The 16,602-nt window shown below is 44.5% G+C and overlaps 1 protein-coding gene across 3 annotated transcripts in view; it reads left to right on the top strand.

The window, feature by feature from the left end:
- The first annotated feature begins 1,755 nt into the window (after window positions 1–1,755).
- The window catches only part of SENP5 (SUMO specific peptidase 5), a 37,192-nt gene continuing 22,345 nt past the window's right edge, over window positions 1,756–16,602 (top strand). Inside the window, exons 1-2 of one of the 3 annotated variants that reach the window (XM_084528950.1) lie at window positions 1,756–1,971; window positions 7,604–7,698. The gene's annotated coding sequence lies outside the window, so the exon portion shown is untranslated. Of the gene's footprint in view, window positions 1,972–5,881; window positions 5,939–7,603; window positions 7,699–16,602 lie in introns of those variants that run through there. The other 2 variants (XM_084528952.1, XM_084528955.1) reach the window with 2 other exon arrangements.

Genomic DNA, 16,602 nt, shown 5'->3' with positions numbered 1-16,602 from the left:
TATGATTAAAGCAAGACAAAGTGTTTGGAAAATTCTCTCACTCTTGTTTCTGCTCCCTTTTACACCAAGAGAGGGGGGTGCAGAGGGAGGTGGTTGAGAGAGGGTCCCCCTGCCAGCATGCCAAGTGTCATTGTCATATTGCTGGCTGCCTGTGCTGGGCATGAGGAGTAATTAAATCCCGGCCTCCCCCACCCCTCCATCCCTTAGCTGATCCTTACAGACAGCAAATGCAATTGAATTCCTCACTTCCATCACTCATTTGATCAATACAAAGGGCCAGGACGACACAGCTCTACCGGTCCGGCCAGCCCTACCTTTGTAGTCCCTAAGTACAGGCTCTGTCCGAGCCATAAATCACAGCTCCTCTAAATTAGAGAGGCTGCCAACACATCAGAGGGCTGGAGCAGGAGCTCCCTGTGATCACAGCAGGGAGGGGAGGATAAGGAAGGCCCTGACCAAGCTGTCTTTGCTCTAGTCAGGAGCTTTATTCAAACAGCAAGGAACAGCGTGGGCCTGGGAGCCTCTGTGCTCCTCTCCCGGGCACCAACCTGCTGCCATGGCTCAGCAGTGCTCTGCTGTTACCTGCTGGCCTCAGGAAAAGCCAAAATCCTCTTTGTGCAGGCTGTAAGGCTGTCGCTGAGATTAGGAGGAAACTTCTGGTGCTTTGTTGCTGCAGACTTTATGCCTTCCTCCAGATGCCTTTCTTAGCATCCCTGTGCTGAGGAGGGGCTGACTGGTTTGTGCCCACCCCTGCCACCAGCCAGCACCGGGTGTGTTCTCTCTGCAGAAAGAAAAAGCGACTGCCTCGCCAGGCTGTCCCCAGCCCCTGCCACGTGGCAGCAACAGCCCTGCACTTCCACGTGATGTGGAGGTATGAACACCATGGCGCTCCTTCCTCTCCTCTGTTCCCCTGTTACTCTTCTACCAATATTCCTCCAGGTCTTTAAACGTAAATGAATCTTCAGGTCTGCAGATCTTTAGCCTGTCGGTGATGGGCATAAGGTATCTCCTGGGCTGAAATGAAAAATCACAGACAATCCATCCTTTCGATCTCCTGCTTTTATCCTAAGCTGATAAGAGAGGCCCTCCTGTGCTTGTCAGCTTTGCATTCTTGGTGTGTGCTGCATAGCTGGGTATTGCAGATTAAAGGTGAAGAGTTGAACATGGAAAAAAAGCAGGAGTGAAGCAACTGTTTAATGAGATAGAGAGGCTTTCCTCTTGAAAACTGCTTATCCATATCCTGTCTGTTGGTAATTGCCCAGAGTATTTTCTTTATGGAGCATGTTAGCACTGTTTTCACAGTTTAATATATTTTACCCTCTTGCAGGATCATCTTTTCACCTTGGTAGCATTAAATCATTCTTTACACAGATTGTAAAAAAAAAAAAAAAAAAAAAAAAAGTCACCCACCACATTTTTTCAAGCTGTTTAGTTCTGCCCTGTGCATCTTTTGTCTTTTAATTACAAGTGTTCATGTATGCTGAGGAGCCAAAGCTGAGATGGTCTCAATCTGTCTCTAAGTTTAAGCCCATGCAGTTCCATGTTTGGAGACTCTTTTCCACCCAAGCCTGTAACACAGCCTCTGAAGTTACAAATCCAGATATTGTGGAACTCACAATGCTAGGATGTGCAATGCTGACACAATCAAACCTTGTAAATACGAGGTTTTGGCAGTTGTTTTGGCTCAGTCATGTCACTGTAGGTCTGTCTGTCTTCCTGCTAGAGTTATTTTCATTTTTTGCAACCTCCTCCATGTGCCTTGCTCTGTTTTTCAGGTTGATCTTTGCCTCCTAGCGCCTTTAAGAGTCTCAGGTGGGACAGAAGCACCACCAGATCCCATGGCTCACTGATGTTTTCATGTGCTGGGATTTACCTCCAGGAAGAGATCTAAGAAAGCATCATTAAAAATCTGCATAAGCTTATGGGAGCCAGAACATCTGGGAGCAGAAAGTTGACTGGAAAATGGCTCACGTATGTATGCTGCCACTGCCCATACTGCTGTCTTTGTTGGTCCCTGGAGAGGTGCTGGGAGAGTACAACGGTTGCTGACAGTGAAAAGTGAGAGAAGAGAAGGGATGCATTTATCAGGGAAAGATGCAGTCATGACTCTGGCTTGGCATGATAAACAGCATGCGCTGCTCAGAGATCTGATTGCAGACAGGTCAAATTCCCCTGCTCTCTCCCCTGCTTGCTGCTGGATTCCGCTGCGATTGATGCGAAGCAGCCTGGCTCTGTGTCCCCTCTGCGCTGTGGGGCTCGGGAACAGGGACACTTTGGGGTTGGGAAGAGACCAAACTGGGATTTTTCTGATGCCAAAAGTTCCTGATCTCACTGGTATAGATGATGTCAGTGCTTATAGATGTATAAATGATTATTTATCATTCTATGGTGATTATAAGGGGTGGAGAAATGGGGGGATCTTGGGTAAGGTCTAGGAGGGGTCTGAGGTGAGGTGGGGGCTTCTGGTATGGCAGAGGCTTGGGAGTGTGCTTGGGAGAAGATGGCAGCACTGGCTTGAAACGCGTTGCCACAGTCTGGAGTAGGTGAGGATGCTGGGTTTAAGATCTAGGACAGAAGAGAGAGAATGTGTCTCACAAGGGATTGAAGGAGCTTATTTTGGGGATATCCAAGCAACTGTCCCTCCCCCGTCCTGTGCACTTGAGTGCACATCACAGTCAGTTTTGCTGATGGAAATGCGGTGGCTTTGTTTTCTGCCCCACCTTCACCTCCTTGCCTCTTTACTTGTCCGCACAGTATCATATATCCTGTGGCATCATATAATTAAAATAGATGATTATGCAGATGCAAATGAATCCCTACAGAAACCTAGCACATGGACAAAACACCACGAGCAAGTTCTAACTGATTATGCAGCTACAGAGAAGATTCTTTTTAAAATTAAATATACTTTTACATTTTTTTCATCTTTTTTAATGCTAACAACCCAACATTTTCCTCTCCAGGTAAAATCTGAAATAGATGAAAGGGAGGAAAGACAGCACAGAGTTACTTGGGGAAGTACAGGCTGTAGGTTTCTGGGCTCCAAAGAGCACAAAATCTTTCCACCCATTTGCAACACCCCTCGCCACTGCATGCAGACTGCAAACCCTCTGTGCGTTTGGCTTCCACATCTGTGATTCCCACTCCCTTCTTTAATATTGTGAATTTTCTTCCATACCCCCCAAATATTTTGGCCCTGCAAGTGCGCTGGATTTTTTATTACTGTGGAAACTCCTTCTTTTATTCCATTTCTGCACTGCTGCCTTCAGTTCGTGATTTCTGTTCCTCTGTGGCCTCAGCGAGTGCATACTGCGGCCTGAACGGGGGCGGTTTTCTCTGCAGTTTCAGTGAAACGCAGCTGTGTGTTGCAGGCACAGATAAGGGTGGTGGAGGGACTGCAGCCCTCTCGCTTGCGCCATTTCTTGTTACGTAGTGGAGAAGAGGTGCTGCTTTTTCCTTCTCCATCATCAATCTGCTTTTATTCAGCATTTACAATTGCCAGGATGTGATGCTAACACTACCGATGTTTCCTTGTCCCGAGGCTTGATGGATACATTCAGTGCCCCTGTTAACCTCTCTCCTTTCTCAGTAACACCTTTGTGATGATTTTGCCTTTCCAAGCCACAGTTGATATCACAAGCCTTCACAGCAGTGCATCCAGCCTCTTTTGACTTCTTTCCCAAAGGTGTTGAGTTCTGAAAGGGGAAAACTTGTTGAGGATACTTTCCATTGATATCAGTGGATCCAGAATTTCTTCTTTCTTATCTACAGTGCTGCTCATTCCTTCTCCATTGCTTTCAGCAGGGAGGGGCAGATTCTGCGTACAGAATACAACCATCATTTTTAAGGGAAGTAAGAAAGAAAATAAAGAATCAAAAGCAAAACTATCAACATTTTCTGTCTCAGGATACAAATCCGGTGGAGCTGCCTTGACACTTGTGCTGCCAATTAAAGGACAGCATGTTATGTGAAGAGCAATACAGAGGCTTCTCTAAGAGGGAGCTTGCAGCATAGCAGGAGATGCCACGTCTGTGGGAGAACCAAGGATCAGCTGCTGCCTGAAGCAGAGACTGTGCAGACAGCATCTTTGACAGCATTCCTCAGAGCAACATCCAGAACTCTGGCAGACCATAGCACAACTTTTCTACCTCATTATGTGCTGAGAAACAACTGGTTTGTACTCATTAGACACTAATCAAGGTCACCCCTTTGTTGCTGAATGCTCTCCATTCACTACACTGTTGGCAGGAGGGCTTGCTCTGCTCCTGTGTGCTCAGGAAAGAAAAAAACACACACACAAAATAAAAGGACAAGAAATCCTTTGGTCAACCATCTGTTGGAGCACAGGCTGTGGACACAGTGCAGATACAAACGCCTCGATGCATTTTGCAGGTGTGCCCTGTGACCCATCTTTCCATGGAGGAATTCAGTGGGAAAACAGATTGCACTAGACTGTTCCTGCAACTGCAGTTAATCGCGCCTTTTCTATATTACTGCTACAGGATTAACACAAACATTGCTCCTATTTTCAGGCTTATCAAAGGCAGCAGCACATCTCTCTAATCTCCTATTTCCCTGCTCCCTTTAAAGTGTTGAAATGAATGGAGCGCTGATGAGCAGGGATGTGGTGCCAGCAGGGATGGTGTCATTTAATGCCTCGCTATTTATGCTATTTAATGCCTGTGTGGCTTTATGTGTCCTGAGTGACTTGCTAACCATCTGGCACCCTCCACCCTTTCATAGGGCAGACGGAGGTGTAGACAGCATCTTCATTTGTCTCCAGTCCAGAGTGACCAGCAGCAATAAAGCAGCATAGTTCTGATGTGCCCGTTTCAGCATAGCCTGCACCTGCTGCCGCTGAAGGATGAAGCTTGGCGGTTGTGGTCTGGCGATCCTTGCTACCAGGCAGTTTGAATGTGGATGAGCTATAGGCACACACCTCTGTTTTTCTTGAATCGGTTGGCACGTGCAACCTGAATTTTATTTCTGGCTGTGAAAGGCCCAACACTGTCTGATCCGCAGGAGCACCTGTTTGTACAGGGTTAACTCGTGAAAAGCTTTTTGGGGGAGCTGGAATCAGCAGAATTGTATGTATCACATCAGCTTCTTGTCCTAAGAGCCCTACAGCTGGATTTACAGTGCCACTGAATCACAGCCTGAATCTTTAGCTTTAGTACTTTTGCTAATCACAAATAGTTGGGTTGTGTCCTCCAATCTACGAGGAAGTGGGCTGAGATCCACCCTACTGTTTTCACACCACTGTCAGCTGGCGTTAACTTTCAGTCATTTCTCTTTTCATGCCAGACTGAAATCAGTGACCTAGAAGTAAAATACTCTGTATTTTGTTAGCAAGCAGTCCCTGGAGTTGTGCAGTCTAAGTGGGCATGTTTTCTCAGCTAGCTCTTTTGTATATCTTGCAATTGTGGCAATTCTCCTGTAATTACCACCAGGCCTCTTTAGTAGCAGAATTTATTATTTCCTTTCCACTTTCTCCTATGTATTTCTGCTTGGATCACAGTAAATTAAGGACTTCCTTTAGTATTTGAGGGATCATGATATCCTACTCTAAAGCATTCATTTTCAACGATGACATTCTCAGAGGTTATTTTACAGATTCACTGATATTTTTGCAAGGAGGGCAAACTGGATTCTGTCTGTTTGGCACTTACTGGGCTGTCTGTTAGCGGTACAGCTGTGGGATCTGACCCTGAAAGCGCTGAAGCCTGTGAGAGTATTTGCAGAAGTAAGGACTAGTCATGTGTGGAGCATTTTCACAATCAGCCTTCGTGTTTATTCGGAGCACTTGTGGACAGTGCTGATAGTCTGTGGGGAGGTGCTGGCTGCCCTTTCCAGAGATATTGCTGAAGGTTCGCTTTATTCATCGTTTTATGGAAGTCTCCAGTTCACGTTGTGACTTTAATGCAGGCTGTTAATATGAGTAAGTTATATCACCATGGTTTTTTGGCATTCAGATTCAAGGTCAGATCCAGTGGGCCAATTTATGGGAGTATCTAATGAATTGCCAGCATCCCAGGAAGTACACAATTTGAGATTAGAAGCAGCACCATCTTATTACTGTGATAGTCAATTGTGAGTGAAAGTGCAGTGGAAGTAAGGACAGGGTAATGTAACATGTGAGTGGAACAGCACTCAATCCGTGTATTATGGAATTGTCATTCTCTGCCACGGTTCAGCATAAATGGACTAATCTTCACCTTGAAAATGAGGAGAGCTTGACTGTTAAAGAATAGGTCATTTGGCTTCTGGCAAGTCGAAGATGCTGTAATATTAGCTGTAAGAACTTGTGCATTCTTAGTAGGGAGATAAAAATGATTAAATTGCACTACTTGCTTCTCTGTCTTCTGAAGTAATTCGTATTTGGCCCTGGATTCATCTAAGCATTTGCATAATTCCTAGGGCCATTCCTATTCAGAAATGCATTTCAGCTTGTGCTTAAACTTAAGCAAGGGCTGAAGTTCTGTTCGGTTCCTGAGGCTTAAACTTTGCTGAACAAGGTATTGGCCATTAGCTTCAAACATGTCAGGAACTTCTGAGATTGCTGTGATGTAGCAAGGGAAGGTTTGCTGTGCTCGTTGTATTATGGGCTGAATATTCTTTCGTGACTCAGTAAGGTTAGGGGTGAACATCTTGGAGCCCTAGAGAGGATCATTTTCAATAGAGTCCTCTGTTAGAAATCCAAGAGCCAGAGAGCTGGGGTCATGGCTCCCAAGAGTTTTATGGACTCTGCAAAACTGGCAGTCACACTGGCTGCCTTCCTTCCGCTGGGTCCTTCCTCAAAAGGAGTGAGTGGAGCCAAGGGGAAGGTTTTGTTGGGCTCCTTGGGACGTGGAGTTCTGCAGGCCAAATTCTGTTCCGAATTATGTTTTATTATTGCAGAATAACTTAACTTTGGTAGGGCCAAGCCAGGTGGTAGCCATTGTCGATGCAAATTGTAGTACAGTTAAAAATTTTTTGAAAAATTCCAGTATTTCCATATGTATTTCTGTCCGAGCTTGGGAGGAGGGTGGAAAAGAACCTCAAAATGCTGAATTTCTTCTTTTTTTTGTGGGTATGGGGAGCTCAAAACATATTGCCTGGCATTATCAGGCTATTATGTGTCAGTTGAGTTTAGCATCAGAACGTGTCAGCCACTGCAGCTCCACTGCTTCAGGAGGATGTGTGTGGGAACTGGAAATTTTAAACTAGGGTTGACCCCAATCAAAAATGAAATGTTCGGTTACAGCTCTTTAAAGAAAATACAATGAAACAATTGACTTTTTTTTTCTTTTTTTTTTTTTTTTTCCGTTGGAGAAAATCATTTTCAAACATTTGGTAGAAAATCCTCCACAGAATAGACTTATGGCCTGAAGTCTTGTTCACAGTAAAACTGGTGGGAATTTTGCTGTTAACTTTCATGTAGCCAGGATTTCACTGAGGTTTCTGTTGCAGCAGGAGGGATAGTGTGGCCCTTTATCTGGAGGCATTAGTGTAGCTTCAAAGCCTCTTGGCCCACTTAAGAAATAAAAAGCATTCTTATGTATCTCATTGATTTGTCAGAGGTCTTGGTCCACTGAAAGTAACACAGTTTTTGTCTCTATTCCAGGGAGCCACAAGGAGCTTAATCTATATTTGTTAAAATGAAGACCTGTAGCATGTTCTTCTAACGCACCAGTAGCAGGAGAAAGGGCAAATGTCCAGGTTGGTGCTCAATTTCGCTGGGCTCTGTTCAGAACATTGCTGTAAAATGTTTGTTCTGTGAAGAGGAATCACCGCGGGTTCCAGATGTAGGTGTTTACAGTGGGACCGTGTTTCTGTTTTAATGTAGTGCTGTGCATCATGCTGTCGCTGTTTGCCTGATCCCTGTGTACGAGATGATTCACCTGCTGCAGAATTTTTCTGTCTGTATAGCAGATTTTATTAACCCCCAGAGAGGCTTATTTGGAAGCTGATTTTCCATCCCAGACTGGGGTCCTGCTATTAACAATCTTTCGTGAGTAAGGAGCGGTTCGTTTCATTGCTTTGTTACCTCTTAACCTGGGACAAGGTCGTCAACAGTCATGAGAGAGGGAGGAGAAAGGGCTGGAAGAATCAGAGGAGAGGAGGAAATAAATGCTTCTAAGGGAAAAGGAGTTTTCAGTGAGCAATCATCATCTGGAAATTTGCTAAGAGGCTTTTGCAATGCTTTTTATAAGCAACATTAAATGTAATTTTAGTTAATTCTGGACTTAACCTGCCCACTCATCCTTGGATTTAGGGCTCACTCGAAGCAATTTACCAGTTTTGCGCTTCAAGCTAATCTGTACCTGTTTTACCGGCAGGTTTCACTGCACTGAGGACAGTGACACAAAAAAAAGCAGTACTTTTCAGGGAAGAAACGGTTCCTAGGAGGGGCCTAACAGCAGAGTTTGAAAAGCACCGTGTTCCCAAAGAAGGGCCAAGTTTTTCAGAAGGGCTGAACACCAAGCACTCCTGCTGTGACAGATGGCTGAGTATTTCAAAAGATCATGCCATTAAAGCTGGCTGGAAATTGTCTATTCTCTTGTTTTTGACAGGAACTTGGGTTTTCTATTAAAAATAATAATGGTGCAGAATGGGCAGATTTCCTTTCAGCATTCTATTTTTATGTGAGCGTTTTAATTGTTTTGGTCAGGGAAACTCTCCCTCCCATGGTACATTCCTCTGCAGCTTGCTGTGCTTGGAGAGACATGTGGTAGCAGCCCTGCAGAGAGGGACTTGGGGGTACTGATGGATGAAAAGCTCGACAAAAGCTGGCAACGTACGCTTGCAGCCCAGAAAGCCAACCGTGTTCTGGGCTGCCTCAGAAGAAGTATAGCTAGCAGATCGAGGGAGGTGATTCTCCTTCTCTGCTCTTGTGAGGCCCTACCTGGAGTGCTGCATTCAGCTCTGGGGCCCCCAGTAGGAGAGAGGCACAAACGTGTCGGAAAGATGGGGAGGGACTCTTTGTCATGGGGTGTGGTGAGAGGACAAGGGAGAATGCCTTTAAACTAAAGAAGGGTAGGTTTAGATACATAAGGAAGAAATTCTTCACTCAGAGGGTGGCAAGGCACTGGAACAAGTTCCCCAGAGAAGCTGTGGGTGCCCCATCCCTGAAATGTTGAAGGCCAGGCTGGATGGGGCTTTGAGCAACTTGGACTGGTGGGAGGTGTCCCTGCCCATGGCAGGGGGGTGGAATGAGATGAGCTTTAAGGTCCTTTCCAACCCAAGCCATTCGGTGATAAATGTTTCTGAAAGTCTGATCACCTGTTCTGGTACCTCAGTGGCAAAAAGCTTTTCTGAAGCTCTAGCCAAACACAAGTACACCGTGATGTGGTGGACAGAACATCACAGTGTGCTACTTGCCATTCAGGTTTTCTTGGTTCAGTTCCCATTTCAGTTTTCCAGAGTGGGATAGGGTTTGAAATATCCAATTTGGAATCCTGAGCACATGAACTTCAGTGGGTGAATGCCCGTACTTGTGGCTGTTCACATTCAGGACTGGGTGTGCTCAGCCCTCTGGAAGGGCAGCTGTGTTTGTATGTAGCTGTGCACTCAGAAGATGTGTCTGGCAACTTGAAACCATTTCTCAAAATCTGTGCTTTAAGATTTCCTTGGTATAACTTTCTGATCTGTAAACTGGAAGTAATTTTCTATCCTCAGCAAAGGACTTATAAATACCAGTGTTTATGCATGCAACTTTGGAGAAGCAGAAATACAAAAAAATCCTTCTTTTCCATCGAATGTCTTGGAGCTCTTTTAAACTGCTAATTAATTGAGCAATCATAATGATACACCCGTGGGGATGAAGGGGGAGGAATAATTTACAGGTGGGTGAAATGAGGCATGAATGACTTCCTAGCCTTACCTGTGCCATGCCGTTAGTCTGTGTCAGATCCAGACAAATACCTTCTGTCCTGTCTCCTTTTTCATCTGTGATAAGTGGCTGGGAACATCAGCTTCCTCCCCCATTCCTCTTCTTCTGCAGAGGACTCGTTTCCTTATCACCATTCTGCTGTTTCATTGTGAGCACGAGGAGTCCATGTGGCCCATCTCTTGGGGGGAGCAGGCTTAGAAGCTGGGACATTTTAAGTCCCAAGTGCCAACCACTGGGTGGGACACAGCCGAAGCTCCACAGCATGGGAGAAAGGGAGTCAAAAAAAAAAAAACACTCCAGGTGTTCTTAGCACAACCACACATCCTGCCCTGTCTCCCTCCTCCTGACTTTACGTGCAGCTGGATTATGATGTGCCATCCTCTGCACATCTCCCATGGTGATTCAGGTTCTATCCGTGCTGCACTGAGCAAAGTGCCTGAGGAATACCTGACCTGACTCTGAAATGGCAGCTGATCTCCAAGGAGAACACAGCCTCTCTTTGTTGTCCTCTCTCTCCTGTCTGTATCCTTGTGTCTGAGGTCAGTAGACTTCTGTACAGAAAACAGTGTGAATCTTCAGGAATATGTAGAATAAATGAGCACAGGGATGAAAATCTGTGGGAAGGGCAGGGTAAAATACTGCTTAGGCAAAGACCTGTCACACAATTTCACCTACAGTTTGGCTGCGGATCCTGCTTAAATTTAGTTCTTAAACACAGCTGTGAAGCTCATGAAGATGCCACGTTGGTTGCTCACCAAGCAGCATTTATATCCTCCTGGGAAGGTAATAAAAACAGCAATAGTGAGCAGCAATTCTAACACACGCTGGTTTGCCTCATTCTTCTGGCTGCTCCTTGTCATGCTCCTGCAACTCAAGTCATTAAGTTCTTCTTCTAGCCAGCCTGGGTGCGGACTACATCTACCCTGTCAGTTATTCTTATGTGTAGAGGAAGAGAAAAATACTGATATAATTTACTGGTCTCTGTAACAGAAGTTTTTTTATTTAACTGACAGGGCTTATGGTTACCTTTAGCCATAGCTTTTTGAATAGTTTTTCGCTGGACAGCAGTGATAAGCCCTTCAGGAAAAAAACAGTGGTAAGTGGTGGCTCGTGATATACATTTTGTACTCTTTTCTGTAGCAGTGTTTGCTATTCTATTTCAGTTGATGTATTGTGTAAAAAAAAAATCTGGTAAAGCTGCTATCCCATATGTGGTGAATAGAAGTCTATTGATTTCTAGCTTTCCTACTTGCATTTTACAGACCCCTACCGCATCTGGGACCAGAGCTTGAAAAGCCCTCTTTACTGAAATGGATTGTCTTCTGCAGGTCATTGACACTCTATATTCTGCCTTATCTAAATTAGGCAGTCTCTGGTATTCTCTGATCTAATCCCAAAAGTAAAGGGTGTGCGTTACGTGCAGATGTAATGGTTACACATAAATTTCCCATTGAGCAGTTATTGGAAAAGGAGATGAAAGCAGGTAGAGCTTGACCCTGCAGTTCGGTGCCCATGCTGTCAGGGACGCAGTGTCTGCTAACAGCTGGCTTTTCTGCACCTCGGCAGGTGATGGAGTTCCCACTAGTTCAGGAGTCCACTGCCAATGGTTATCGCATGCTGTTCTGAGAATTCCCATCCGTCAAAAGAGTCTCATAAATAATTTAGAGGAAAGCAATTAGCACACACAGCTGTAGCTGTTTGCAAAGTCACAGTCATACCTGCCAGGGCAATCTGGAAATGGAAATTGCAAAACCATGTTTTAAAGGAGCTAGAACAGTCTAGCTAGGAGCTAGGGTTGGTGGGTAGTTGTTGATGAATAAGGAATAATTGCACTTCCATGTCTTTCTGTGAGTAATGAAATCCAGGATGGAGAACTTTAAATATTTTTTTTTCATACTGGAGAAGGGATCAAAGGGATGCATAGTTTGAAAAACTCCATCAGTCTCCTTATCTTTCCGGAGGCTCTGCAACTCACTCAGCTTCAGAGTGAAGGGGATAAGTTTTACTAGAGACTTGAACTTGCATTTTGAAGGCTTCAGCTAGTTAATGCTAGTTTATATGTACAGACTGTCCAGGAAGGATAGGCAGGAGGAAAAGGAAGGAGATATAGCTTGAAATTTCTCATCTGAGTATGCTTGCCTTGACAGATTGATGGGAATAAATTTTGAGAACTTCTGAGTAATGATAAAAGGCAGAGGAACCTGCCCTTCAAGAATCCCAAGCAACTACAGGGAAGGTGTGAAGACAAAGGTTTGTTTGTGCAGGTGAGCCATGGGAAGAGGATATCCATATTTAATCTAAAGATGGCAACAGGCTGGGGAGGGCGTATGGAAATGCATTTTAGGATAGGGTTAGAAATCAAAATCATCATGATCCCTGAACGCTTTTACATCCTTCCATGTGGTGCTGTCTGCCTGGCTTCAAATAAATCAAAGACATAGAATGAACTGATGTCTGATCTTCTGCTGCATCTCTTGAAATGTGCAGATCAAATGATGCCCACCTCTATGAGATGATAGTTTCCAAGGTGGAGTGGCCTCTAGATTGGGTTGAAGCATTTCCCTTTTACTTGTGACTTCAACTCAGAAAATGGAGAGATGTCTGAATAACAAATTTGTCATAACAAACATTTTCTGTAAGTGCCAAGTCTCCTACTAAATTGCTTACATTTTCTTTCCATGGAGTAATTTTTGAATAGAGATAAGTCAGCTATTTTGTTTGTCAGTACTAATTTGAAAAAGCTAAGTTCATTATGCTTCAAAAGCCTTAGATATAACAGACCAGCTCCAGATGACATTGCATCAGTGTCTTGATGCGACACTGGGAAAGATGGATATCCTTGTGGATTTCCATTTGAACTCCCCATTTCATCTTACTCTCTCCCAGTTGTTTAAAATTCTTTCAGGCTAAGAAAAATGCATAAACACAATTCCATTCCACTGATCTTAAAATATGCAGGAAGGTCCCTGTAGTGCTTTTCTTCCTCATTGGAGATGGTCTCAGCTTCTTCAGCCTCTCCTGATAATGAAGATTTTCAGTGACAGTAATGTCCCCATTTCTGTCCTACACTGCATGTTCTTCATCCTTCTTCATGGACGATTCCAGTGCTGCAATGACTGTAGCTATATACTGCTTTAGAAAGTGTTTAGCAATTACAGTAATGGTATCGTTTGGGGAAGATGATAATCAAATTTCTGCTGCAGGAGGTTTTTGCCTCTTGTTCCTTCAAGTTCTAAGAAATTCAGTAACAGCTTTGTCCTGTTTCTAATTTATTCCTTATTCCATTTCACTCTTGTTTCTGATGAAACAACCCCTCACAATCTGATATGAGTGAAAGGCAACACAGCATCAAAAGAAATGCTTGGCTGCCAAGCAAAAGACAAAATGTACCAGTGGGGTGCTGTGCATCGGCACTGCTTCCAGGAGGCAGCCGTCTTCCAGATCTTGCCCTCAGAGAGAACACAACCAAAATGTTTTAATGAAGAATACTGGCAGTTGGCTACAAGAAACCACACTTACTCTTTCTGCAACACCATTTGGACTCGCATCACTTGTGCATGTTAAAGGGTGTTTGGATTCCTGCCCTGCCCTTCCAGCCTTGACCTGCCTACCCCGGCCTCCCGTGGTCCCTGTGCAACTCCAGAGGGGAACTGTTTGGTATTGCTTCCCCCTGCCATGTATATCAACCAAAGCATTCATTTTCCAATGAGCTTTCCAGTTGTATTGGCACAACTTTGGGGTGGTGGGAGAGAGCAGAGATACAGGAGTGAAAAAGAGTGACTGGAGCCAACAAACTTCCCAGCTGGTTTCGCTGCCTAACTAAACACATAGAAGTGAACCTGGAACTAGCTTTGAGTTAGCTAGCTGAGCAGCAGCACTGGTGAGCTACAGCGCAGCGCAGTCACCTGCACAGCTTCTGTTTCACAAGTGGACTCTGCAGCCTGCGCTGGTTTGGTGCCATGACAACACTGCCTGTGGTACCTGCAAGAGCGAGTTTAAATATAGTTTATCCGCGGTCTCAGTGAGCTCTGGTCTGTGCAGTGCAGGCAAACAGCAAGATATAATTACGGAGTATTCAAGTCGGAAGCTAAACACTCTGTTAAGGGCGCCTTTCTTTCACTTGCACAGTCCCTTTTACAGTTATCTCTAGGGCCTGTTGACTTCAATCCACTTGTTTTCAAAACATGCCTGCAGGGCAGGGAAGCAGCCCTGTCCGCGTCCTGTAGAGTGAGATCTGAAAAGCACCAGGTGTGGAAACTTGTTCGCTTTGCAAGCAGCAAGAAAGGTTTGGAGCTTTACTGCTCCCATTTACAGCTCCCACCTGTTTGAGGGCACTCAGAGATCCACAGCTGAGCTGATGGGCTGTGGCTCTTCATTCTTCAGCACAATGCTGGTGGCCCAAGCTATTCTGACTTGCATGTAAGGTGGACTGGGAACAGAAGTATTTTCTGCCCTACAGCCTGGACAACAGAGGCAATAGCCTCTAACTGACAAGTGCTGGTGGCTGTTGTGGGGTGAAGCAGTGTCCTGAAATGCCAGGTACGGGAGGTTCAGGCTAGGGGGTTGTTGTGGAGCAGTGTTAATGCATGTCATCCTTGATCACTAAGCTTCCTTTCTCCTTCAAGAAGATTATCCTTCCCTCTGGAATCCTTGTCAGTGTTGTAACTATGAAAGTACAGATATTCAAAATTAGAGTAAATGTACAAGTGAAAGTGGTTTTCTACTCTAAAATCTAACTGTATTTACATAATTGGGTTACGGTCACAGAAGAGGAACTGAAAAATTCACCCTGCAATGATAGAAATGTCAGAGATTCCCTCACCCACGCATCGGCCAGAAGTTCCCTTGAATTAATTGTGCAGGCACAGAGCACACACTGAGATTGAAGCCAGCTATGAGGAGTCTGCTCTGAAAAAGCAGTGGTGTTTTTTTGTTGTTGATGGTGGTTGGTTGGTTTTTGTTTGTTTGTTTTAAACCCAGTCACTTTGGAGATCTGAGTCAGAGTTTACTGCATACGTTAGGTTGCCAGCCCTTGCATCGGGGTAACCGGGATGTAGGTGAGATGAGCTGCTGGAAATTTCACAGCCTCTTAAGTAAAGTTTGCACCTATCAAACAGTGATGTGGGATCACAGCCAAGGCCCTCTTGGTGTTTCAAAAATGCCAGTCGGTGTAATACATGGATAGTGACAGAGAGCTTAAGCTTTATTAAGCCACTAATTTGAAGGAAAAGGAAAGACTGCTTTTTGTTAACTGTGAGACAGAAGCCATTGTTTGAATTGTAGGAGATTTGCCTCTGAGATATGCTGAAGTGATCTTTTTTTATCAGGAGCTGCTGTGCACTCGTCCTTGACAGGAAGGGCAAGCTGAGCAAACAGGGCAGAGGACGAGCATGTGAGGTGGCCGCGGGGGAGCCAGCAGCAGGGGCAGAGCTGCTCCGGCTGCTCGAAAATCTCTTCAGCAACTGGGCAGGGGCTGAAAGCACAAAGACAAGATTATGTTGTGAAGATGTTTCCTCACAGAGGAGTCTGGGTTATTTCTGTTTCAGTGTCGCTTCCTTCACACCTCTTGTATTGCTATGATACAGGATTAACATCTAAAAGTCTGGAGAAACTTCAGACTTCCCAGAGCATGGCCCAAGGAGTAGCCAATGCTCTGTTGTCCATAGCTGCATTCAGTTTAGAGTTTGCTTGCTGTGAATGTACCTTTTTTAAAAGCTTTTTTTGCTTTGTTGTAATTTAAGAACAATCCTTCCAATGTCTCTATTGTCAAGTATGTGCTGAGATGTATGGGTATTTCTGCCAGTATGGTCTTTCCATCGCAACTTGAAGCTATGGAATGTGCAAGAGTGGTCCTTAACTTTATTCCTATTCAGAAGTGGAAAAGGAGGCAGTGACAACAAAGAAAATTTTCATTTTCCTTCTAAAACCCCACCAGTTTGAACAATCTTTTGCTGAGTTTCCTGATGTGGCTGTTTGCATTCTTTTGTGAATTCAGACTGACTGTTAGCAGCCTCCAAATAAAACATGGTTATATGAAGATTTACCTTGGCTGTATTCTTGCTTGGCTACACGACACGCATGGCAGCTAACTGGTTCAGCTCATGCTACATGCCTTTTTCCAGCAGCTGCTTCCTATCCAGGCTCACTGCTGCCCAAATTAGCAAGATTGGTGCTTTAGCTCAAGAAGTAGGAGATTTAGTTCTGGTGTTTGTGTCAGTGATCAATGAAGCCAGGAAGCTGCATTTACAAAGTGTTCAAAGGCCCTTTTATTCTGAGAGAATCAAATCCAGGCTTCTGTTAAATGCAGTAAAGTCTCCCATCATTAAAACATTGAGGCTGCAAGTTTGGCCACAAAAATGTTGCAGTAATGCAGTTGGTATTCAGTCCTTTTTGTCAACATTGCCAAGTCTGCCTTTTATTTATTTATTAATTTTCACAAGTCTCATGTCTTTCATGCATTCCTTAAAGCCTCAGTGTTTACAGCGTGCAGTTTACAGTGTTTACTCATCTGAGAATCTCAGCTTCCAGTTTTTAAAGATCTGCTACTAGCCCTCGTGGACAGGGAGGAAGCAGAAACCTGATAAGACTGATCCTCACAAGCAAAACCAGAAGGCTTGTAAAAGAAGAAAACAATTAGAAAGTCAAATCATGATTTTTAAGAGGATCTCATGAACTTGGGCTCTCATTTATGTGCCTCAAGTGCCTGAAGTAGACGGTACTAATGATCGCCT

This window comes from Aythya ferina (assembly GCF_964211825.1).
Source record: "Aythya ferina genome assembly, chromosome: 9".
Classification (NCBI taxonomy): Eukaryota; Metazoa; Chordata; class Aves; order Anseriformes; family Anatidae; genus Aythya; species Aythya ferina.
This window is presented reverse-complemented; position numbering and strand designations above follow the sequence as displayed.